The following is a 26,125-nucleotide window of genomic DNA, read 5'->3' on the forward strand; positions in this document are numbered from 1 at the left end:
GCTCCTCTGTTTCGGGGCATTACCTTATGCTTTCTGCAGCCAGTGTTATGTACTGTGCCTGGAGAGATGTGTTATCATTGATTTGTGTATGTTGTTAGTGGCAGCAGGACTATAAAGTATGTATTGACATTCCAGGATTGTAGCTTCTCCAAGTGCACTGTGGGCGGGTGCTCACCTTAGTAGCAGCAGGACTGTGAAAAGTGGATTTGCAGTTTGCTACTATCAGATCTGTAATATCTCTATGTAGTTCGGATGTGATTAACACAGAAACAATAACTGGTAACGTTCCTTGTGATGCACAGCTATGGGACGTGTTGTCAATTGAACCCAGCAGAACACAGATCTGAAGGCGCTGGATCCAGTCGTCATGAACCGCATTAGAATCTACGGAGAATCTCAGTGTTAATGGGGCTCATTAAGGCCCCTTCCACACTAGCGAGTGTGATGCGATGAACTCGCATCACACTCGCAACACAAGCTGCCGGGAACTGACATGCTGAGTTCACTCCCGCGGTGCAGCGTTCGGGCCGTGCGTTCCCGGCAGCTTGCGTTGCGAGTGTGATGCGAGTTCATCGCATCACACTCGCTAGTGTGGAAGGGGCCTTACTATGCACTTTCGTTGGGTTTGCCGAATATTTCCGTTTTGCGCCAAATTGCCCCGGGATTTTGGTGCACGCAATCGGGGGGTGTGGCCATCGGACAACCCGACGGATTCGGAAAAACCGTGGAATTTAAAAAGCGATTTGTGTTGCAAGATCAGCACTCACATGCACCGGGAAGAAGAAGGTGAACTCCGGCGGACCTCGGCGCAGCAGCGACACCTGGTGGATATTGGGCGCAAGTGAATCCTCGCCGGAGAACGTGCCGCGGGATCGCGACTGAAACGGTCAGTAAATGAGCCCCAATATGTTTTGATCCACAGATCTGATTGCAGCAATCAATCCTTGAGATAATTCTCATCTTCTCTGATCGGCTGCATGAACTCCTTCCCATTGGATAAACTGACCCTTGATCCAATATGGCGGCTTGTAAGATTCCGATATCAGCCTTTCTACGCCGTGTATATTAGTGACGAATATTCTGTTATTGGACGTGTCCTTCAATGACTCCGTGTCCCAGGACATCTCCGCGGTCACCACTTTCCTATTTCTAGGCTCAGGCTGTTGCTCAAGCGTAAATAAGCGGAAAAATAACACGTAACGTTAATGCCAGACATGAGGTTTCACAATTACACTGGCAAATAATTGATTAGTCAAAGTTCATCAAAAGCTTCATACAGGTTATAGAAATAGGGGAGGGGCATCCGGAGCTGTGAGAGTGGCAGGAGGACAATGGGGCACAGTTTAGGGTCAGGCATTGGGAGGTGGGTCACGCATTGACATTGTCCCTTGGTGTCATCATTCCGGTGTATGATGTATGATACAGAGTGCGCTATAAACCCGCCATATGGTGGATGACTACGTACGGTTTTCGCTGCCATCCCCGTGCTCTGTTGTTTTGACAGAGAGATACGGCATATGACTTTGATAAATACGTTGCATCGCGTCCTACTATCTCATCACGCTATTTACTAACAGAGAACAAAAGCGGGAGACAGAATGTTGGAAAGTTACTGGGAATCAATCCTGGGAAAACATATGAAGTGTAAAAAAAAAAAAAAAAAAGTAAGTGAACCCTTCGGAGTGACCTGGATTTCTGCATTGATTACTGTGGACGGATCGTCATCTAGGTCACAATTATGGACGAACACAATGTAACAGAACTAACGACTGATACTGAATACATAATAAATGAATCTTTATTTCTATAGCTCAATCAAATCACAACTTATCAAGAAACTCATAATTCCCTCCTCAGCTGCTGCAGATCCTCATACTATAGACCTCAGGTGCTGCAGAACATCATAAAGCACATCTCAGCTGCTGCAGAACATCAAAATGCACACCTTAGCTGCTGTAAAACATTAACACGCACACCTCACCTGCTGCAAATATTAATATACACACCTCAGCTGCTGCAGAACCTCATAATACACACCTTAACTGCTATGGTGCACACTTCCCGAGCAGTGCAGGGACCCCCAGATAATCAGAAACGTGCGCCAGTATTCAATAAACCTAGTGGAAATGCAGGCTGTTCCATTGGTTGGCCCCCTGGAACTTTCTAAAAAATCTATAATTGTAGGCTTAGCCCTGTGTTCTCTGTCTTAGTTGTATTTATGCCACTGATTTGTGCTGCTGATGCATAAGAGCCGATACAGCTCAAAAGTAATGTACCCAACCCTGAAGACCACTGCTGCAGAGATGATGGAGCAGTTCCTACCCCTGAACCAGAACTTGATCCAGTCACTGGACAGCCATTGCATGCCAGAGTGTCCCCAGTGAAAATTTGTCCCCCACCAAATATGCCTCCCATAATCCGGCCCCCTCATGAATAAAGCCAACTTCCAGCGCAGGGGATACGAGGATACAGCCTCTTATTTGGTAAGAGGTGGGATCTGTTACAACCAACTTTCCCAACATAATTTTTTTTTTAAATTGGCATATATAGAAAGGGGCTGGGGAGAGGATTATGGGGGGCATATTTGGTGGGGGTCTTTTGGGGGGTGACAGGTCCTCTTTAAATTCAAGGGTGCACATACTTTTTCTCCTTGCACTGTGGATTTTACTCCATTATGTGCTCAATAAAATACATAAAAAAATTGGACCCGAGTGTCAGGAAATCTGCTACACGGTGATGGATTGAAAGAAACTGTTGTGTTCCATTGTCTGCTGTAGCAGGGTCCTGACGGGGGCTGGCGGATGGAGTGATGGGGGTACTGGGGGTCACTGTCCCTATTGTCGCTGCTTTGATCTGCTCTGGATGAACATTCTCACTGCGGAGCTACAATCTGTGCCGAAGATGTTTTACATTAATATCTGCTCTCATAAACCAAGTGACTCATCTCTCAATGTCAAACTCCATTATCTCTGCCAGTGAATGTCTCACAATAATCTGTCTGCAATTCAGCAAGACAATAATTCTCACAAAGAAATCCACACACATTTCCCCGGCAATTATTATTTAATTTATGAGAATGTGCGAAATTCCATCTCCACCACCTAACTTTCCGAAATATTTGTCCCAAGGTTAGCAGCTCGAATTTCAGCTATTGTAGGTGACTGCGTGTCCTCCTTACACCTTTGATGACTTAATTATTAATATACTTTAATTAAAGGGGTTGCCCCTTGTCATTTGCCCACTGCTTGAAAGAAGCCCCCTACAAATACATTTTTCTACCCTAGGACCCTTTATCTGTTTGCAATGTACATAAAAGTACTGTCAGCTGTCAATCCCATGATGCCTCAGCCTCATATTGGAAGTGCCTGAGATGGTCACCATGAGATCACATCACCTAACCTAACCAATATTTTTCATATACTTTAGAAAGAAACAACTAATTTAGTTAACTCTTGTTGGACCTCCATAATGTATGGGGTTAAACCCATGTATTGCCCCCTATGGATATTGTAGCTTTAAGCCTTTGCAAGGATTGTTCCAAGCATGTTATCAGTTTCCGACTCCCACAAGAACAGCGCCGCCACCAATCACACGAATAGGGGTCTCACTAGTTGATGGAGTGGCAAGTGGAGCATGTATCCTGATGTTCCAATCAATAACGTAGGAGTAACAGAGATGGCTGACCTCAGTGGTAAGGTACAGCCATCAGTTCCATTCACTGTCCATGAGAGTGCAGGAGATACCTAGCAAGGAGAAGCTAGAAGAGGAGCAGGCCACGTTGGTGGCAAGGTTGCCTCCTTGGGCACTCTTGGTATATGTTACCAGTCCCCGGCATACACAGAGTACAGAGATCTTAGACAATTCCTTTATTGGGAGGCTTGAAACAGCAGAAAAAGCAGGCTGCCGATAACTGCTTCCTTTGGAGGGGTCGCAGGACTATAGAATGACTGGCTGTGGCGGGGTTGCTTGTGTGGACTAGTGGTCAGCTTGAATGAAGGTATCTCTAATGAACCACATCGCAGACCCAGAGTTGCAGACAGAGAATAACTTTTATAGTATCCCTGTTCTAGAACATTCTGGGGTTCCAGTCAATCAGAACACCTGCTGTGCCTCAGGAAGATACATTTAGTTGCATTAACTCCTTACAAACAGTCATACAGAAAAATAATAATAATAAAGCACTTTAGTGTCCAATTTTCACCACTTGCGGTCACATGCAGCCTTACTATGGGTTTTGGATGCAATTAAAGGGATACCAGGTGTACAGAGGCTCTAAACATATGGATTACCTTGAGTTGGGAAATCTAATCCCACTAGATCCCTAAAGGCTAGAATTCCAGCATTTAGTTCCAGGTCATTACTGTGAAACCTCATGGTGACCTCCACCGGAAGTGCCCAAAGATGGGGACACTGTGTAGCCAATAGCAGTCCTGGTGCCAACCCATGGGCCATACCATGCTAAGGACACATGCAGTGCTGCACCATGTGAATAGTGGCAGTCACATGATGTGTACTGTAAAACTCAGTTGGGGTGGATGGGAACGCCCTGCTTCTTCACAGAATTTATATTCTTACTCAGTAATTGAGTAAAAAGTTTGCGATCATGGAGTTTATGGAATTCAGAGAAGGAAGGAACATAAACATCTGAAATCCTGAGTAGGCAAAGTCCTGGCCGTCAGATATTTCTGGAGAGATGTGTGAATACATTACTCTCTATTACAACACACACTGCGGTTTAATGAGAAAAAGTGCTGGGTGTGTCCGTGTTTTCTCTCGAGCGGTGATATTCACTTGGCGCTGTCACCGGAGCAGTCAGCTCATGATTCACACAACATATTAAGGGTCATCTATGGGCAGCTGTGCCGGCCCATGTCTACAAACAGAACCCTCAATCTATGCCAGTATGTAAGGTGATACTGATATGAAGACCTAGTTACACCAAGGGGAGGTATTACATGTGCCGCTGAGCTACCGGTCCTACATACAGGGGACTACTAATCCATAGAAGCAGGAAAGTGTCTTCAAGGAAGCCTGGCCCCACTAGAGGAGATCCTGAGGTCCACCCTGTACCAATATAGATCGGTGTCTCTCCATACATTTACATGGGGTGGTTTCTCCAATAATCCAACCCATGCAATTGCAAAGAGGCTTGTGGATCAGAAGTGGTTGAACATCTCCCTTTTCTAAATCAGGGAGATGCCACAACCTCATCACCATCATACTTTAAAGGGAACCTGTCACCAGATTTTGCCCAATTAAACTACCGGAATTCTAGAGAGGACATTTTATACTCTACCTGAGGGGCCTGGTGGGTAAAATCTGTTGACAGGTTCCCTTTGAGCAGCATTGGTGTCTTTCAAATACAATTAAAAAGGAGTCTACCACCTCTCCAAGATATATGCAGCTATCTTCACTGTGTGGTAGATGCCCCTAATCATCTCCTAAACCTTCATGTTGGTAGATAGTTTGAGCATCATACAGAAAAGGAACTTAAATGAATTAGTTCCTGCATTGGGGGCATTGACTTTGCTCTTGACTAACATGCCTTTCCACGCCTTACCCCATCCTATAGTTTAGCGCAGCTCGTTTTCTACGTGGGTTAGTGAAATGATCCAGTGCATGCGCCAGACCTTATGACTATGCTGGAGGTAAAGTGGGGAAAGAGGGCCTGAGCAATAGCATCTTGAATGCAGCCTTCAAATTTTTGTTCTCCTCTGATATTTCTTTGAGCTGAAGTCTGTCTTGGTAAACCAAGATGGATTCCACTGAGGCTTTTAAAGTCAATTTAGAGAAGAGGGAGAGGAGGAAAAGAGCCTGATAAGTGGAGAAGGAAGCACTTTACTCTGGGAACTACATTACAGAGGTTGTTATGTTTATTAGTAAGTTACCAATGACCTTGGATACTAGTTAGCTTGAAACTATAGGAAGTCAAATATCATTTTTGCTCGATCGCCATTGCTCATCCTACTTTACCGGTTCTGTTTACTTCTTTGTTCACTCACCGTTTCAGAAATTTCGGGGATTTCCCATCCATTCCATGTATTGAGTGTAACTTAGCATCGAGTGACGTATACCCCATTTATGCAGACATTTGTGTCAATAGACCTTAATGCATAGCAAGACTCCAAAATCTTAGAACAATAATACAAGAATATTCTCAAGATTCTGGATTTTCCTTTATATATAACGCCAGCGCTCAGCCATCCGCGACTTCTAGGGGTTCTATACTTGTGTATATAATGTGTGCAGATGGCCTTCACTCTCATGACATATCATGTGTTCATGTCTATAAGTAATCGCCAGGAATCACACATGGATGAATCACGCAGCTCCGCTTTAAGTAATGTAAAGGCTTCGCCCAGGGGATGAATCATACGGGACTTTATGCATATACAGTACAGTGACAGATGGGGAATGAAACCCCAACCAGAGAGAGAAAATCGTGAGTTGATCTTATCTTCATATTTTAATGGATTTGAGTCGTTTCAGATCATATTGACCACTTTTTCAAAATGGTGCACAAAGTATAACCAGGTAATATGTTTAAGAAAGAGCAGGGGGCCGGGGTGCGCTCATCGGGTGAATACGTCAGGCGAATAGGATAAGGTGGTCTTAAATCAAATGGTCACCTATTGAGGTTGTGCTCGTCCTTAGGTACAACTCTAGCGTAGGCGTTGAGGGTGCAGAGCCTCTAACACCTAAACATTAACTGGGACCACACAGAGGACCCCAACATTAATTCAATCCCAAAACCAGATCCCTAAATACATATAGACCTAATAATATACTATCTATCTCTCTCTTATAATTTAGGTAACGAGTCTTTGTCCTCGTGATCAGTGCGGGCTTCAGTGGTTGGGCCCTCAACGATTACCAAGTTTTGCTCCAGAGTGTGGATAAGATTGTCTCTTAGATCAACCCAATTTTCAAACCATATCTAAAAAATAATTCAGACCCAAGACCAATCTCTAAAACTAGTGAGAACCCAGACCAGAACCAAAAAATAGTTAATTTAGACCATCTCAGGCCTTCTGCCTCTACTTACTGCCCTTTTCACTTCTGGGGGTCACCACGTGCGAGGGCCTCACTTCACGTCTCTATGTGCCCTGGTATTGTGGGGGTGAAAAGTGAGATTCACTGACACTGGCCAATATTTATTGCCTAATATTTTATGGCTGATGGCCACTCTGGGCACTCTTGAGTCTACAGGCCTTGTTGTGGTAACAGTAGTTATGTCTTTGGGTTTTGCCAAGGGTCTGAACTGTGTCTTGTAGTCAGCGGATGGGACTGTTGACAGATGGACCTCTTCATCCTCTTATAAGGTCCTATATTGGGCCTGTGTTCTTTGTCACATGAGGAAAATACTGTTCACCCGTGGAGGATGAGTCTTCTCCTTTAGTCTGGTGTCATAACAGACGATGGCAAGGATTTTCCGTGCCGTAGATTACAGGGAGCTCCGGGGGAAGCGGCATTCTTGGCATGCCTTTGGTTTATATCATCTTGAGAGCTTAATGTGAGGACGACTTTGATTCCCAGCAGTAAAGACTGTCTTTCTTTAGACCTGAAAGATCATGAAGAGACAGACCACAGCTTCCTCAGCTATGGGAAAGTCACATTTTATAGCCGGAGATTCATGGCGAGATTCTCGTAACCCCGGACACCTCATTGTGTATGGGATGGGTAAGGTCAAATGAAATTGTAGGCTTGAAAGGTTCTGACAGATGCAACTAAAACAAGTAGTAACCAGGTGATATTTAAAGGGCTAATAAATACCTAAAGTAAATTATTGGAGGTAAATTATGCTCCCAATGATTTTGTGTAAAGGAAGACATGTGCCATTCAAAGAACCCGCAGAAAGTGGGTGCAGTCAGGAAAAGGAGTGCTCCAGTTATCCAAAATCCAAATTTACAAGAACAGCAAAATATTTTCTCAAGTAGCTCTCCAAACCAATGAGACAAAATTTTCAGAGATTTCTCATAATATGGGCCTTTCATGCTCTTGATCATTGAGTTTTATTAAGTCCCGCTGCCCCGGTTGTATAGCATCCGGTCGCCCGCCATGTGGCTTGCCTTTATGGTCAACTATGGTAATAACTTGTCTTACAGATCTCAGTACCTCCAGTATGCTACTATAATAGGAGGCACTACTACAAGTCTTTTTATGAAATATTATCCTCCATAATGAGTTGTATCATGAAAAGGTGGTAGGAACCACTGCGGAACCACCGCTAATTCAATAAACTTCCAAAACCCTGTTGGCTACTACAAGCACAAAAACTGTGCCCCTGTGCCAGGAGCATCATGACATTTGTTCCCATGTCCATCTAGCTGCATGAATGCCTTCTGTGATCAAGCACAGTCTCAAGTGTTGGACTAAGTCGTGTAGAACAAAATGCCACACCTGGACTCCGGAGCAGTGGAAACATGTTCAGTAGAGTTACAACACTTCTCAATTTCACAGTCGGATGGACAAGTTTTGGTTTGGTGCATGCCAGGAGGACATTCCCTGTCTGACTACATTGTGCCAACTGAAACGATTGCTGAAGGAGGAGGGATAAGACTATGGGGGTATTTTTTGGAGTTTGACCTCAGGAAATCTTAATGTTTCAGTAAACTTTTTCTGTGACCAGTTTGAGGAAGACTCTTTTCTTTTCCAGCATGACTGTGCTCTAGTGCACAAAGCAAGGTCCATAATGGCATGGTCGGGGTTGTGTAGTGGGTTTGTTCTAGTCGATAAGGTATGATTGGAGAAGTCTGGTCTGGTTGGGTATAGTCCATAAAGACATGGTTGGGGATGTTTGGTGTGGTCCATTTGGCATGGTTGGTGATGTTTGTTGTGGTCCATAAGGAATGGTTGGGTTGGTTTGGTGTCACTCGTAAGGCATGTTTGGGGTTGTTTGGTGTGATCCATAGGACATGGTTGAGGTTGTCTGGTGGGGTCTATTAAGGGATTGATGGAGGAGAGGTTGTGCTCTAGTTTATAATGGCAAGGTTGGGAGACCCTGGTGTTGTTTGGTATGACCCATAAAGACATGGTTTGGTGACGTTTGTTATGGAAGGACTTAACTAAGTGAGCCCTAGCCTCCACCCCATTGCAAGATCTTAGAGATGAATAAAGATTGTAAATCAGACCCTCACATCCAACATGAGTGACTGAGTAAATAAATGCTCTTCTGGAGGGAACAGACATCTTCCAACATTTGTAGAAAGTCGTTCTAGTAGAGTCTGAGGCACTTTACTACAAAGGTGGAACTAACTCCATATTAAAAACCTATGGATTTGGTATTGGATTTTCATAGTAGCTGCTCTAGGTGTAACATAGTGTGGAATTGCAGTGAATTTATGTCATCATCTGTGCATTCTGAATCTGAAAAGCTGAGCTGGGTGAGTATACATACATTCACAGTAAGGATAACTAAATGTAAGTAGTGTACTTGTGCCCTGTGTATGACCGCCATACCGTGCACCACAATTCTAGTTGATAAATGTATCCTTCTTGGTAATTAATTGGTTAAACAGAAACAGATTCCCGGCAATAACACTGCTGTAGATCTGGCAGCGACAAGAATTAGGATCCTCGGTTCCTCCGAGCGGCCCGGCCCATGGCTGCTAGTAACAGTACTAATTAGTGGAAAACAATCACATTCCTGGAGGATTAAAACAATATTCTGACATCAACTGTGACCTATTACAGCCCCAGCCTACATTGTAATGATGAAGTCCTAACGTCCAGCAGAAGACAAGCTCCCAGTGGTGGGTCCAAGGAAGTCCACGCTGACCAGACCATAGACTAAACACACATTCTCAGATTTCTGCAAGTTTTTCCTCAAATCTAGAGGTTAAAACTTATGGAATGTTTCCAAAAGCTTGCAACAAGTTTTCATTAAATATTTGCTGTTTTAGTCATCGGTAAGTCGGTTCCAGCGGAGGATCTGTTTTATGCACCTGGTTGGATCACATTCCAGCAGCTGTAAGGATAGTCGGGAACATGACTCTTACACTTCACCGATATAATCTGCGATGCGCTGAAATATGGAGACACGTATAATCTTCCTGTATGGTAGAATATACTATTACAGTATCTGGTCTCCAGGTAGTAATGAAGACATTGCTCCAGTCCTCCAGAGAACCTTAAAATGTTTACTATACATAGAGCCCGGATTTGTAATGATCATGAGATGACTCTGCTGATATTATTCCAGTCTGTATGGCAAAGCTTAACGTGAACCTGTCTGGGGCTTTGGGGATCACCCAGAAGTTGGTAAGCACTGGTTACTTAGGGGGTCATTTACTAAGGGGCCGATTCGCGTTTCCCCGAGGTGTTACCCGAATATTTCCGATTTGCGCCGATTTTCCCTGTATTGCCCCGGGTTTTTGGCGCACGCGATCGGATTGTGTCGCATCAGCATGTCGCATTTGGCATGCACGCAACGGAAATCTGGGGGCGTGGACTAACGAAAACCCGACGAATTTGAAAAAAACGCCGTATCTTTTTTTTAAAAAAAAGTGTCGCTGGACACGCGCTTACCTTCACTCGGACCAGGCTTGGTGAACTCCAGTGCATTCAGCGCAGCAGCGACACCTGGTGGACGTCGGAGGAACTGCCTTAGTGAATCGCCGGAAGACCCGAATCCACCGCAGAGAACGCGCCGCTGGATCGCGAATGGACCGGGTAAGTAAATCTGCCCCTTAGTGTCCAAAATGTTTCCAACTTGCGTGGCATTTAACAAGGTTTTTTGGCGCACGCGATCGGATTTTGGCGCAATCGCACCGACTTTCATGCGACACAAATCGGGGGTGTGGCCGTCGGACAACCTGACTGATTAGGACTGAGCGCGGGATTTAAAATTCAAATTGTGTCGCAAGACAATGCACTCACATGCACCGGGAAGAAGATGGTGAACTCTGTCGGACTTGAGCGGGGAAGCGACTAATGCAGGATCTCGGGCGCACGATCTTGGTGAATCACGCTGGACTTCATCCTCGTCGGACAGTCTGGATCGGCGATCGCGACAGGACCGGGTAAGTAAATGTGCCCCAAAGTGTACTTTACCCACTTCAGCAAAACATGAATACCAAAAATGAGGATACAGGAACAGTGGATATGGGGACAGTTAATACAGGGACAGAAGATTTAGGAACAGGGGATACAGGAAGAGATGATATAGGAACAGAGGATACACTTATGGAGGATATAGGAAGAGAGACTACAGGAATGGAAGATACAAGAACAGAAGATATTGGGACATAGGATACAGGAATAGAGTATACAGGGACAGAAGATATAGGGACAGAGGATACAGGAACAGAAGATATAGGAACATATAAGTATACAGGAACATGCAGAGTATACAGGAATAGAAGATATAGGAACATATAAGTATACAGGAACATGCAGAATATACAGAAACAGAAGATATAGAAACATATGATATAGGGACAGAGGATAAAGGAACAGAGGATAAAGGAACAGAAGGTACAGGAACAAAGGATACAAGAACAGAAGGATACAGGAACAGAAGATATAGGGACTGAATATATACGAACAGAGGATACAGGAACAGAGGAAAGAGGAACAGAGGAAACAGAAAGAAAAGATGTCAGAAAAGAGGATATAGAAACAGAAGATACAGCAACAGAGGATACAGAAAGAAAATATATAGGCATAGACACTGCAGGGACACAGTTGCAGCACTTTGGCTCAGTTCGATACAGTGGATTTCTTTCTAAACCAGTGGCAAGAGGATACAGCAGATCTGTGCAGGGTCCTAGAGCCAGAACTTTACTGATCTGATAGTAATGAACTATCCTGGAGATCCAAAATATCCACAGAGACCAGCAAACCCTTTGCAGGATATATTGGGGGTCATTTACTAAGGGCCCGATTCGCATTTTCCCGACGTGTTACCCGAATATTTCCGATTTGTGCCGATTTTCCATGAATTGCCCCGGCGCACGCGATTTTTCCGAATCCGTCGGGTTTTCACTCGGCCACGCCCCCCGAATTCTGTCGCGTGCATGCCAGCGCCGATGCGCCACAATCCGATCGCGTGCGCCAAAATCCCGGGGCAATACAGGGGAAATCGGCGCAAATCGGAAATATAGGGGTAACACGTCGGGAAAAAGCGAATCGGGCCCTTAGTAAATGACCCCCATTGTGTTCCTTTCCACCACCAGATCCTCCTCACCTTCCTATAACTTCTTATATAAAATGACCTCCGAATGCTTCACAATTACAATATATGAAACCCAAAACACCCGGAGTAAAAATAAAAGACTTACAGGGATGTCTGTGCTGCAGTTGCTTAAACTACTAATTCCATCACTTGACCTTTTCCATTTATTTCCACCGCAGTATTTTTAGCCTTTTTATAAATATGTTACATAAATGACTTATAATTCGGTTTGCAGCTGGTGAGTGTGAGTAATGGACACGATGGGACAGTAAGAGAAATAACATTTATGATGCAGGAGCCGTAGACACGGGGCAGACTGCCTTCTGTTGTGTCTCATATGGCTGCTTCTAGAGGAGTCTATACAATACACATATAGACTCATTGTTATGGAGGGTCTGGGAACAGACAAAAACAGTGAGCCCTGAAAACTAAACTTCCCAACTTACCCTAAGCAGTAGGTAACAACTGGATGATATTCACTTCCTGCACCAAAGTGCAAACACAACGACAAGATAATACAGAGAAGGATAGTTGCCAAATAAGGGTCGTAGCCAAGAGGCAAATGGTACGAAATACCAGAGTATAGCAAACAGAATGAACACAGCTTGCTCAGTACAAGACCATAACAAGCAAAGAGCACTGGTCCATATGATATTATATGAGTAACTAGAACCACGATCCAGAAGATGATTGGATCAGTTCTCTGACAACAGACAGGGCAGCCATGAGAGTGGGAAGAGATTCTGTCAATCACAACATACTGGGGCACATTTACTAACCTGGTGTGAGAAATTCACAGAAAGTGCAATGTCCGACGGCCGGAGTTCACCATCTTCTTCCCAGTTCATGTAAGTTCATTGTCTTGCGACACAAATTGAAACTTAAATCCTGCGCTCAGTCTAAATGAGTTGGATCGTCCGGCGGCCCGCCCCCAATTTCTGTCGCATGGAAGCAGTGCAGCTGCACCAATATCCGATCGCGTTGGACACAATCCCAGTGCAGACACCTGTTAAATACCTGTCAAAGCCGTGAAAATCCCAAAAACGGCGCACAGTCGATGAAAGTGCGGCATGCGACCCTTAGTAAATAAGCCCCATTATCTCTTAGTGAACCAATGCAGAGTTTGCAGGAGACAGATGGGTGTGGTGCACCTCTAGGTTGCCAGGAAAAGGAATACAGCAGTTTATAATACCATAAGAAAGAACAAAACAAACAGCGCATCCTCAGCCGTATGTTATGGACAAAGGATGAAGCAGACGCAGATGATCGTACTCATGGGCTAAGAAGTACAACAAATAAATTACAGGTAGTTTGTGATTATATAAGGACTTTACTTTATTACTTTATTATTTATATAGTTATATAGTTTGATGTATTGGGGCAGCCGGCTGTGCAGCATTAATCCAAGCCAGGCAGGGCCTGGCGTAGAAAAAAACACAGCCGGCAACTTTCCACATATGAAAAATCGCCCGTAGCAGCAAGTGTGCAGGCGCGGGGACAGTAACGCTCCGTGCCAGCCCACTCCCGGCCGGCCGCGCCCTCCTCTCGGCCGGCCGTGCTCCCCGTTCATGCCCCACTGGCGTGAAAGTGGCGTATTGGGGAATATAATCACAAGTGCTAGTAAATGAGCCCCATTGTTTTATTGTTTTACACTAATTTAAAAAGTCCTGAGGATGTAACTTTGGTAAATTTACATTTATTTGTAAAGATATTGTACTGTCTATGACAAAAAATGTAGAGCTATCTGCAACACCCTTGCCGATGCAATGGCGAAGGAGTGCTTGCGAATACGTCCCACAGCATGTCATCACATCACACAGGGGACATTGCAGTGGTAGCTCCTGCCTGGCAGGGCAGGAGTTAAGTGTTTTGTATGATGCAAGATCTGTCGTCCAATCACTTGTATTGCATTCTATCCAATGTAAGCTGAGATGTAATTGGAGGAGCAGCCACCACCTGACCAGGGGAGTTACAAAACCCCTGGCCAGGAATGTTCTAGAGAGCAGTTCTAGTCAGACCTGAGGGTCTGCAGGACACCAGAAGAGTTTAGTTTTAGCCTAGCTCAGATCAGAAGAAGCAGACTGGGTTATCCCAGTCCAGACTCTATTCAGCCAGCATACCATACCAGAGCAGGAAGAGCCTAGCCCCTGCCTCTGAAGAGTGGAGCTAATAGATTAGAGTTAGTGAGGAAAGGGGTATCATCCTACCTTCAAGGGTGATACCTGAAGCACTCCAGGACAAGCTGAAGCTTCCTATTAGGACACAGCTACCTCCCCAGCCTGCCCTCTGCATCCAGGCTGGCGATCTACCTCCTGTGGCTTCCTCCAACTGCATCTCAGTACTCCACCATCTTGTTAAAGGCACGTTTGCTGCGGTTCCTGTCGGTTCCAATAAAGAACTGTAAGTTGTTTTTGTTCAACCTCTGCCTTCGTCTGGTCCCTGCTACTACGGCTGCCCTCATCACAGGCACCCTGTCCACTACACAGAGACTCATACTCTAGACACCAAAGGGTTGCCCCAGGGAGATCCGCTATAGCAGCCTCTCCCTCATCATTTCTTGCCAACACCACCCTGCTGGAGACCTGCCAGGCTGTAGGACAGCCCTCCGGTTCCCCATACCAAGCACCGTGACACTAGCGTGCCTAGGCTGCAACCGCCAGCCACTCAGGTACTGCGGGCCCCGGCTGACTCCAGGCCCCGAGAAAAGGCTAGGACCCGGTGGGGGATGTTGCAAGTGGCGTCACGAACCACAGGATCATTACTTCTGTGCCTTATTCTGGCACTAGAGACTATCCTTTATTGAAAAACTACTGTGCTGCCTAACCCTGCTACCATTTGGGTTTAGGCCCAAGTGATTGTGTGTTTCTGCATTGAACTGTATTACTGCTGCCACGTGCTGTCGAGCATCGCTCCAGCACTCAAGAGGTTAAACCCTGCAAAGAACTTTGTCAGCTCTGCTACATCCGGCGCTGCCGTGCCTGAAGCATTTTACACCTCACAAAACTGTGGCGCAGCAAGTAATTCCAGCCCGCTAAGCTCCACCCCCTGCGTGTATGGCGCGAATCCTGCCTCAGCGCGCTGTGGCGCAGCAGAAAATTCAGCCCGCCACAGCTCCTGGCGGGAAGGACTTAAGCCCCGCCCTCTGGCGCGAGAGTTTCCCGCTCCACCTCAGCGCAGGAAGTGAACCGCTGACCGCCTTGTGGAGTGAAGACGCAGCCACCATCCTAGCAAGACCGAGGCCTTCACCTCCCAGTGAGGAACCGGAGTTCCTTGAGGCCTTTGAGACTTTAATCATTGTGGCAGCGCACCCCATCCGGAGACCTTTTGCTGCGCACCGGCTGCATCAACTCGGGCCTCCTTTGCGGACACTTACCTCCGGTCTGGGACGGAGAGTGCCCCTCTACATGCATCGAGTTTGCTAGCTGCCGGACTTCTCTGCAATAGGTCCAAAATGGCGAACCATCCTCAGCAGCCATCTTCCCCGGCTGGGACCCCGGTTCAACCCCTGCGGAGGACCCTCTCCACTATCGGTGTCCAGGTTCCGTATGCACCGGAGGGTTTTCGTTTTGTTTTGGGGAACCTGCCGGAGCCAGCCCGAGCGGGCGAGAAACCGCTGCTATTCCCTTGGGCTCCCTCTGCCCTGGAAGCTATCTCAGAAGAGCCCAACACTCCTGTAGCCATTGATGACCGTCATGCGGAGTATCCAGGACCACCTGCTAAGAGGCCCAGGCTGTTCGGTGAGAACACCCTGCCAGCTACAGAGGTTACCACCGCCAGCGCAACAGCGCCCCCAAGAGCTACAGGTCAGTCCATGAACAACAATCCTTCAGCTGTCAGCAGTGAAGAAGTTACAGCTCCTGCGGTCATCATCATGCGCTCCACAGCGCCCCCAGCTACAGAAGGTCAGCCAGAGAAGTGCCTGTCTCCTTCCTTTGCTGAGATGCCTGCCGTCACAGGTGACCTCCCTGCTGTTCCAGCTCCAGCTTCTGGGTGTTCCATGTCAGCAGTTCCAGTGTCTACCACCAGATGTCTTCAGGTGACAGATCTCAACACTGCTTTCTTCACCCAGGCTGATGATGTCCCTGCTGCAGTTCCTGCTTCCATGCCTGCAGCCATTGCTCTTGAGCAGCAAGATTAACCCCTGATGGGCTGTAGCCCACTTCAGGTACTGTGAATATTGTACATAATGTATATTTATTTCTGCTACTCCCATTTGGGCTGAGTGCCCGCTCACCCTTATTTATCTCAGTCAAGAGACACTCCTTGAACTGCCCACTGTCATGTGCTATGATAGCACCCTTCCTCTGCCACAGCAGAGATTCCTTCAAAGGACTCTGTCCCTCTATACAAAGAGGAGACCCTTTGCTTCTTTTATTGCACTTTTCCCCACATCAAGGGCTGTACCCAGAAGATGGACTTTGCTATTAAAGACCTTCTGTAAGACTTTTGCCAGATACTCCAAGGAAAAGTTGCTACTTATTATATTGCACTTAATGCCTTCCTTTTTAGGTATGGACATTTTGCTTGCACTCTTTATGCCTTTTCCTTTTCAGGTAAAGAGACATTTTATTCTGCTACCCTAAGTAGCCTAACTACCTATGTAACGTTTGTAACGTTTAAGATGTGTACCCATTGAGCTCCTAAGCCAATGTGAACTTACCAAAATGTTTGCACGCTGTCAATTTATGCCAGTAGTTTGCACTAACCTTTGATAGGCTTTCCAGGTTGTAGTGTGACTGTGTCGGACCGTCTCTATGTAAAACCCTGACCGCTACCTTATCCCTCAAACCGAGGTTTGCACGTGGGGGTAGTCCGTAAACTGCGGGTCCTTAGGGGACCGGGGGTGTTACAGAGATAGCACCTGGATGCCGCTCATACAAGGGTAAGAATGTTAGTCGGCAGGTACTTGTACATTGTACAATGTCTTATTGTGTCACATATGCCAATGTAATGCATATATACACACACTTTATATTTGTCGCCAGGGAAGAAGTGTTTACATAACAAATATACAGGCCTTGGTGCAAGGAGTGGATTACAGGACATGACACCACACCTTTCCTACTGTACAGTTTGGTTTAATGGCGTTAGCGACCAACTGTCATACTTTGCATTTACATGTCTTTGTCTTAGTCCGACACCAACCCAGGTGCCTGTCTCCAGGACCATGGGCGGTTTGTCCCTACATATCATGTAGCCTGCACTTCCCAGAAGTGCCCTTATCTACCTCTGCGCCCCCAACCATCTGTAGTCGAGCCGAGGGCAGCTCTTTCAATTGCCCCGGGGGTATGCAACACCCTCGCCGATGCAATGGCGAAGGAGTGCTTGCGAATACGTCCCACAGCATGTCATCACATCACACAGGGGACATTGCAGTGGTAGCTCCTGCCTGGAAGGGCAGGAGTTAAGTGTTTTGTATGATGCAAGATCTGTCGTCCAATCACTTGTATTGCATTCTATCCAATGTAAGCTGAGATGTAATTGGAGGAGCAGCCACCACCTGACCAGGGGAGTTACAAAACCCCTGGCCAGGAATGTTCTAGAGAGCAGTTCTAGTCAGACCTGAGGGTCTGCAGGACACCAGAAGAGTTTAGTTTTAGCCTAGCTCAGATCAGAAGAAGCAGACTGGGTTATCCCAGTCCAGACTCTATTCAGCCAGCATACCATACCAGAGCAGGAAGAGCCTAGCCCCTGCCTCTGAAGAGTGGAGCTAATAGATTAGAGTTAGTGAGGAAAGGGGTATCATCCTACCTTCAAGGGTGATACCTGAAGCACTCCAGGACAAGCTGAAGCTTCCTATTAGGACACAGCTACCTCCCCAGCCTGCCCTCTGCATCCAGGCTGGCGATCTACCTCCTGAGGCTCCCTCCAACTGCATCTCAGTACTCCACCATTCTGTTAAAGGCACGTTGCTGCAGTTCCTGTCAGTTCCAATAAAGAACTGTAAGTTGTTTTTGTTCAACCTCTGCCTTCGTCTGGTCCCTGCTACTACGGCTGCCCTCATCACAGGCACCCTGTCCACTACACAGAGACTCATACTCTAGACACCAAAGGGTTGCCCCAGGGAGATCCGCTATAGCAGTAGGACAGCCCTCCGGTTCTCCATACCAAGCACCGTGACACCAGCGTGCTTAGGCCGCAACCGCCAGCCACTCAGGTACTGCGGGACCCGGCTGACTCCAGGCCCCGAGAAAAGGCTAGGCCCCGGTGGGGGATGTTGCATATCAGTAGCGGAGAGCAGCACTGGAAACCAGGTACATCAACAGGACTGGAAGTCTGAATTTCAAATGACAAACTCAGCCCTGCTACATCTATATTTTATCACATCAATGGTGGTTAATGTCCCCGGAGCAGCAGATCCAATATGTACAATAGAGAAGAATAGCGCAGCGCGGCTGTGAATTACATCCCTTCATCTGCCGTGACATATTGCTTTGTCCTTTCAGTCCTGTGAGTAATCCCTGTACCAGGCGGCCGTCCGCTAAATTCTCAGAAATACTGAATGACATTCGCTTCCAAGAGACATTTCTCCCTCATTTGTCACGAATCTGGAAGGAATGTTTTCCCGGTGTCTGTAATGGGCATCACGACTTTCCCTTTCAGCTCCGCGCCTCTGGCAGAGGAAGTAATGGGCGTCGTGCAGGGGCCCCGCTGCAGCGCCCGTCCTGCCGCAACGTGTCAATTATCTCACCTGACAGGAACGAGAGAAAATCGTAATGATTGTTTTTATTTTACAGCGTGGATCCAGTTGTACTCATAGCCCGAGGAGGAACGTCTCACTCGCTGCAAAGATGTATTCAGGGTCACAGAGACCTCAAAGGAAATCTTTTTGTATCGAAGGGAGTCGACTTTGACTCATAAGTCTATGCAGAATGAAATACAGACGCTGCAGAGCTGAGTTTGTAATGTTCACATTGGTGCTTTATAGGGGCTGCCTGACACTAGCATCAACCCTGGACATCTCTGTGTCAAATTGGAATGACCCCCACACCCCTCTCTAGAGACCCCCCCCCCCTATAGCACAGACTTTGCAACAGTCCTAAATGTTTAGTCCTGGAGGTACTGCTCAGTAGCAACTGTATCTGCAACCTCGGGATAGAGATACAATTCTGTGAAATAGTATTTCACCAGCAATCACTGTAGGGGTAGGTAGACATGATTGGGGCATATTATGGTGGAAGGGAATTATAACTGGGGAATGCAGAAGCGTCTTCTACCATGTGGGTCCATGAGACCAGGCCAGAATGCAGGCATGTGAATAGGCCCTCGCTGTGTTGTGATGACAATAAGGTCTTGGGTAAGTTCTGTTTGTGGTGTATTTTGTACCCCGATGCAGGGGTGGATTGGCAGCGTATAATGACATTTTACTGTCTCCTCCGGCACATTCACTATGCCTTGTTCCATGAGGGAGGAGAGTCTGTGCTTGAGGACCTGGATGTTGCACTGGAGGACCTGCAGCCTGTACTGTAGAATATGTATCCTATGGTTAAGGACTTGCCTCCACACTGAAGGACCTTCTCCCTGATCTATATCCTGGGCTGAAGAACTTGCACCCTGTGCTAAAGTACCTGCACCCTGTGCTGGAGAGCGTTTACCCTGTGCTGCAGGACTTGCATCCAGCTCTGGAGAACTTCCATCCTGGGCTGAAGGACCTGCACCCTGTCATTTGGGACCTACACGCTGTACTGGAGAATATATATCCTGTATTCAAGGACCTGCACCCTGTGCTAAATGACCTGCACCCTGTACTGGAGAATCTATATCTGTTCCTCTTGAATACATTTACTAGTTTGGCTTTAATCCTGCATCATGTCATTAGGCTTCTTGAAAGTCATGCTTAATGTTAAGGGAGCTGCCTTACAGGGTAGCTAATAGGCAATGGGGCAGATTTACTTACCCGGTCCCTTCGCGATCCAGCGGCGCATTCTCTGCAGTGGATTTCGGTCTTCCGGCGATTCACTATGGCAGTTCCTCCGACGTTCACCAGGTGCTGCGTGAAGTCCACCGCGACAAGCCTATACTTGGTGAAGGTAAGCGCGTTTCCAGCGACACTTTTTTTTTAAAATGCGGCAGTCTCTCCGAATCCGTCGGGTTTTCGTTCGGCCATGCCCCCCCCCCATTTCCGTTGCGTGCATGCCGGCGCGATACAATCTGATCACGTGCGCCAAAATCCCGGGGCAATTCAGGGGAAATCGGCGCAAACAGGAAATATTCGGGTAACACATCGGGAAAACGCAAATTGGGCCCTTAGTAAATGACCCCCAATGTTTTCCTTATCCCATCCTGGAAAGTGTGTTTGCATATTACCCATATACTTATAGGGACCCTATACAATCCTCCATATATAACTATAGGGCTCCCAGTATAACTATATATGGCTAAAAGTATATAATATACAATATATGAGAGTTTGCATATATCACTATAGGGCTGTGTATACACCTCTGCAGGACGGTATACACATCTATAGGGGCTCCATAGGAGAGTAATGCGCTCAGTAGCTGCATTTCAATGGTGCTAAAAATGAGATTTGTTGCAATAGACACTCAGGGGCTTATTTACTAAGTGTCCCGCGGCCGCATTTTCATCGGGTTTCCCGACTTTTTGAGGATCGCGCCCCACAAATCGGGGGCCGGGCCGTCGGCAGATCTGACGGATTCGGACTGAGCGCGGGATTTAACACTTACATGCACCGGAGGAAGTTGGTGAACTCCTGTGGACCTGAGCGGGAAAGCAACACATACAGGAAATTGGGAGCAGGATCTACGTGGATCCTGGCAGAGTGCATCATCGTCGGAGAGTCCGGATGGGGAATTCAACTCAGACGGATAAGTAAATGTGCCCCTCAGTGTCGGTTCTGAGCATCCTCTGTGTGCACCATGTGGCGGCACAGTGTACAGGAGCCTCCGTCAGTTCACAAAACAAAGCGAACGTTGAATTGGTTTACATTGAGGTTACAAACACGTGAGTCACCGGGGAGGACATCGGGATGTGAGGAGTAAATATTTTACTTTCATTAGAGGACAAGAATGGAGGAAAGTTTCACAAGGAATCGGGAGGCGCACAAGAGGATTTCATAATATAAGCAAGAGGTAAACCTGGGCGCCAAGTGTGCACCCACTATGGATGATAGGAAGGGAATGTACAACAAGAGCGAAGTCTGGGGACATACAATGTGAGTGGCAGTTTTTATAAAAATAAATTGGTTGTTTTTTCCTATAACAGCCAATCAGACTGCTTTAATTTCTTTTATGTTGCAGGTTGATTATATAACGTATTCTGAAACTCTGTATGCAAAATGCTCCCTCTAGTGGAGGATTCAGGCAGCCCAGGTTTACGTATTAAAAATATTTTTAAAAATTGTGTGTTATTGGTTATGTGCATGATGTATAATGTATCACTTACCAATATACTGCGGACAACTACTGTCTGTAGCTGAATAACTACTATAATCCAGTCTCTACTGTCATGAGGGGATGATACAGACAAAGACTTTGCCTTTAACTACTTGTATAGTTCTGTAGCTCACAGGATCAATATCATTAAAAGATGAAATTCTCATCTTTACAATGACACCAGAACCATCAGACTTATCTGGGGTAAAAAATGACTCTTTTTAGCTAATTTGCATATTATTTTCATGATTTTGGTGATTTTTTTTAATAGGTAAAGAGGTGACTTGTTTTTGTTTTTTTTTTAAGAGTGAATTAAGGAAAGGGCATTTCATTCCCTACGTGAGGGTCTAGTAGTTTGGTAGGGTAACTCTCTAGTTTGGTAACTCCCATATAGCCTAACTACTCATTGGTTTATGTAAGGGATCCCTGACGTAGTGATCTGCTCATCAGAGGAGATGCTGAGCAGTGCAATAACAATGGGGGAAATTTACTTACCTGGTCCGACTGAGTTCACCTAATGTCCATTGTCCGTGTATAATGCACATCTGTCGCGATTCACTAAGATCGTGCGCTCGATATCCTGCATGTGTCACTTCCCCACTCAGGTCTAAGGAGTTCACCTTCTTCTTCCTGGTGCATTGGATGCGACACAATTTGAAAGTTAAATTCCCGTGCTCAGTCCGAATCAGTCGGATCGTCCCCCGATTTCTGTCAAATACCTGTCAAAGCCGCGCAAATCCAGAAAACAGTGCACGGTCCGACGAAAGTGCGATCCGCTACCCTTAGTAAATGAGCCCCAATGTTTTAATCTCTTATATCAAGCAGAGAACATGCAGATTACATGAAATACAGCCGAGAATTCAACATAACCAAAGAAGCAGATAGAAGGGAATGACTGAGCATGTGCGCTACTACAGTGGCTACTATGGGACCGTTCCATTGAAACAACAGGGGGCGCTATTCTAACATTATTCCTAGAATGACTGGACTTAGAAGAATTTTTGTTAACAAGTGTAAATGCAAAAAATACTGACAACAACAAGGGAGTAGAAGTAAATACGTTGTCCAGAGACTTGTCCATGATATTCCAGTAAATGGAGTTCAGCTGTAAAACAGAAAAGATTGATTCTTATTCTCAATCACAGAAGCCTCTATTTTCAGTCATTTTCAACCCATTTAAAGGGTTAAACCTCACTTCTCATTCATAAAGAAGCGATATGATGACAGTCCACTAGTCCACACGATGATGGTGAAATATTCATGACTCATTTCTAGATAGTTCCTTATTATAGCTGTACAGTAACTCATTCTTTAGGTTTTCTATGAGAAATAATCATGGCACGTAGATTGCACAATCCTTAAAGGGATGTGACCATGAAGACTGCAGCCATTGATAGGTATTGTCCCTGGAGATGTGTGTATTCATACCTATAGGCATGTTGTTAGTAGCAGCTGGACTGTGAAACATGGATTTATATTCCAACATTGGAGATTCTCCAAGCAATCTGGGGGTGTGTCCTCACACTGCTGTGCTCTGTGCTATCTGCAGCCAGTGTAAAGTATTGTCCCTGAAAATCTGTGTATTGATGCCTTTGTGTATGTATTTAGTAGCAGCAGGACTGTGAGACATGGATTTACATTCCAACATTGGAGATTCTCCAAGAACACTGGAAGTATAAGTTGCTTCCAAAATATGACAGAAACTTCTTGCTGGGTGGAAAATTAGGTCAGAACTTTTTTTAACACAGTATATTAACCCATAACATGCAAAAATCAGGCACTTGGGATAGAATCACACATTTTGAGCTCTGGAAGCTGTATGCCCAGCTGGACTCCCAGCTGGCAAGTCGGTCAGCCGAGCAACCACCATCTCCAATCTTCCACCATTCCACCTGCTGTGACTTAAACTTAACTAAAAAATACAAAGGTAAAACATTAAAAAAAACAATAACACAGGGAGGGAGGGAGGGACAGCTTGAGTGTTGCCTCAAAGGGAGAGAAAATGAGTGATCGGCCATATAAACCCCCATGTCCTGTAGGAGGGGAGGAGGTAACAGGGGAGGGGTGAGAACACATCTTAAAGGCACAGATCTCCAACCCTATTAAAGTGCAATAGTACCCAAATTTTAACCCCCAGTCTAGAAGTACCTTCCTTAAACAGTCAGGTGTACCCCACAGAAGCAAAGTAGCTGCAGGACTGTGAAGTATGTATTGTAGCTTCTCCAAGTGCCCTGGGGATGTGTTCTCACACTGCTGTGCTCTGTGCTCTCTACAGCCAATGTTACAATCGGATAAACTTTATTAATCCAAAGGTAAAATTGTTTTGTACATAATGTTTGGTCATATGTTTGGGAGTGACACAAAGTAACATACATTACATTAAATTAGGGAGTGATGAAAGGGGGGAAATACAGGGAACACACATACACATGGGGAAGGGCAACTTGATTTTGCTGGTACCGGTCCACCATGAGGAGGTTCAGAGGTTCTATCAATCACAAGCGATTGGTTAACTAATCATTTCTACATCTCCACCCCCTTTGCAAGTGCTGTGTGCTGCCAGGGCTATAATGTGCCTGATCCGATACTTCGATGCCATCCGGTACTGGTACCGGATCATCTGATTGGTTTTGGATTGATGTGCATTCAAAGTGCTTGGGTAGCACCCGGCATAGGCGCTCCGCCAGGTGCATTATGTCCGGTGCTCCGAGCTTTATGATGCTGCGGTCCTGTTGGATGGGTTGGCGTCGGTCTAGCTAGTAGGTAGATAATTGTGCTCCAGTTGTATCTGGTGCACAGGTATTGGTCACAGTTCCCATTCCGGTAGTGGCAGTTGACTCCATGTCCGGTTACTGTGTGTGTTGGCTTTACCACATTTGTCTCTGGGGGGCACGGGTGCCGCTGTTGTGAAGGTGGATGTCGGGGCTGGTGGCTCTGCACCGTGCGGCTGAATCATTAATACGGTGCTTATGGATACATGTTCTCTCACCACTTGCAGGTCCTGGGAGCAGACAATTATCCTGCCACCAGAGTCACCCAATGAGCCAGTGCACAGGTGCCACTGCTGTAGGTCACCGCTGCCATCGAAACTAGCGTCTGAAGGGCAGAAGTACGTGGGAGTGGCCACTTCCGGGAGTGGTTGCTGGACATGTGCTGTGGCCGGACCTCCGATGTGCTGCTGGGGGTTCCATGTGCGTCTCTAGAGCCGCTTGATGTCGACGCTGATATTATAGATCGGTATTGTCCCTGGAAAGATATGTAATTATACCTCTGTGTATGTGGTTAGTAGCAGCAGGACTGTGCTATATGGATAGCTATTCCAAGACTGTAGCTTTTCCAAGTGTCCTGGCTGCACTCTGCCTGGTCAAATATGCGGACAAATTCCCCTTTAAACGACGAGAAAACGATTCCCATTTTCCGCCAGTCACCTGATCCTTGAGTCACCCTGTAACTGTTACACCTCTCCCGTGCCATGGGACAGAGTGTGAAAACATTCATTTGGCTGTTTGCACAGTTTTTTGGGTATTTGCACAGGATCACAGAGGAACACTCAGCATCTGCAGCTGACCCGCGGATTACAGCAGCTCAATCAGGAGACGGAAATGTTTGTACAATTTTCAAGTTGTTTGCATTGTGTAATGTGTTCGTGTTGATACAATGTGACAGAGTGGAACCTACCTCCAGTCTTACCTACCTGTAAATGGTCTCTCCCATCTTGTAGCGATATTACATGTAGTGATGAGAGGACCCGTTAAAATTCAGGTCTAGAATTTACTAAAACTGTTTGGGTCCCAACCTGTCTTGGCACCAAGCACGGAAGTTAACTGTTTACATGCTGCTGGCAAAGGCAACAGAGGAATTTAAATGACTGCAGTCGTGCACTTTCCTGGACTAAAATAGCGCAAGCCGCCTTTTTGGGGAGGGTCATCGCTACACATTATGTAATGTGCTGCCACATGGTGTTATATGAATCTCAAATTGCATTGGGTGTATCCTCACACTGCTGTGCTGTCATATCTTTCTTCTCAACTACTGCACAGACCCATCCCTCTACTCTGTGTAAGACCTATAGAAGGCTTCTGGTTGAATATTATAGCATTAGTAGTAGTGAGGTGTTGGGGTATTGTGTATCAATCACCGGTTTATGGAAAAGATCTAGGCTTGTAGATTAAGGTCTAGACCTACAATACGTCAATGTCTTAACTCAAATTGCATTTCTGCAAATAAAGGTCTTTAGACCAAACTTGGGAAAAAGAAAAGATATAATTGTAAAATTTAACTTTTAATTAGTTTTCATTCTAAAAGCAGAACAACGTCTGTGTTGGTCATTCATTAGAGGTATATGTGCAAAACCGAAAGATTTAAAATCTTTGTGATGGCAGTGGGTTGTGAATTTGTGTATGTAATGACACCTTATAGGGAGAACACTCAAATCTGTGATAGCGAAGTGTGTGTTAGTGGTACCTCTTTCCCTCTATCAGAGATGAATATAAGCCACTCAATCAGCCCCCCCGACATGTTTCGCCATAGACTGGCGTCCTCAGGGGGTCAGGGC

This window comes from Engystomops pustulosus, chromosome 5 (assembly GCF_040894005.1).
Source record: "Engystomops pustulosus chromosome 5, aEngPut4.maternal, whole genome shotgun sequence".
NCBI lineage: Eukaryota > Metazoa > Chordata > Amphibia > Anura > Leptodactylidae > Engystomops > Engystomops pustulosus.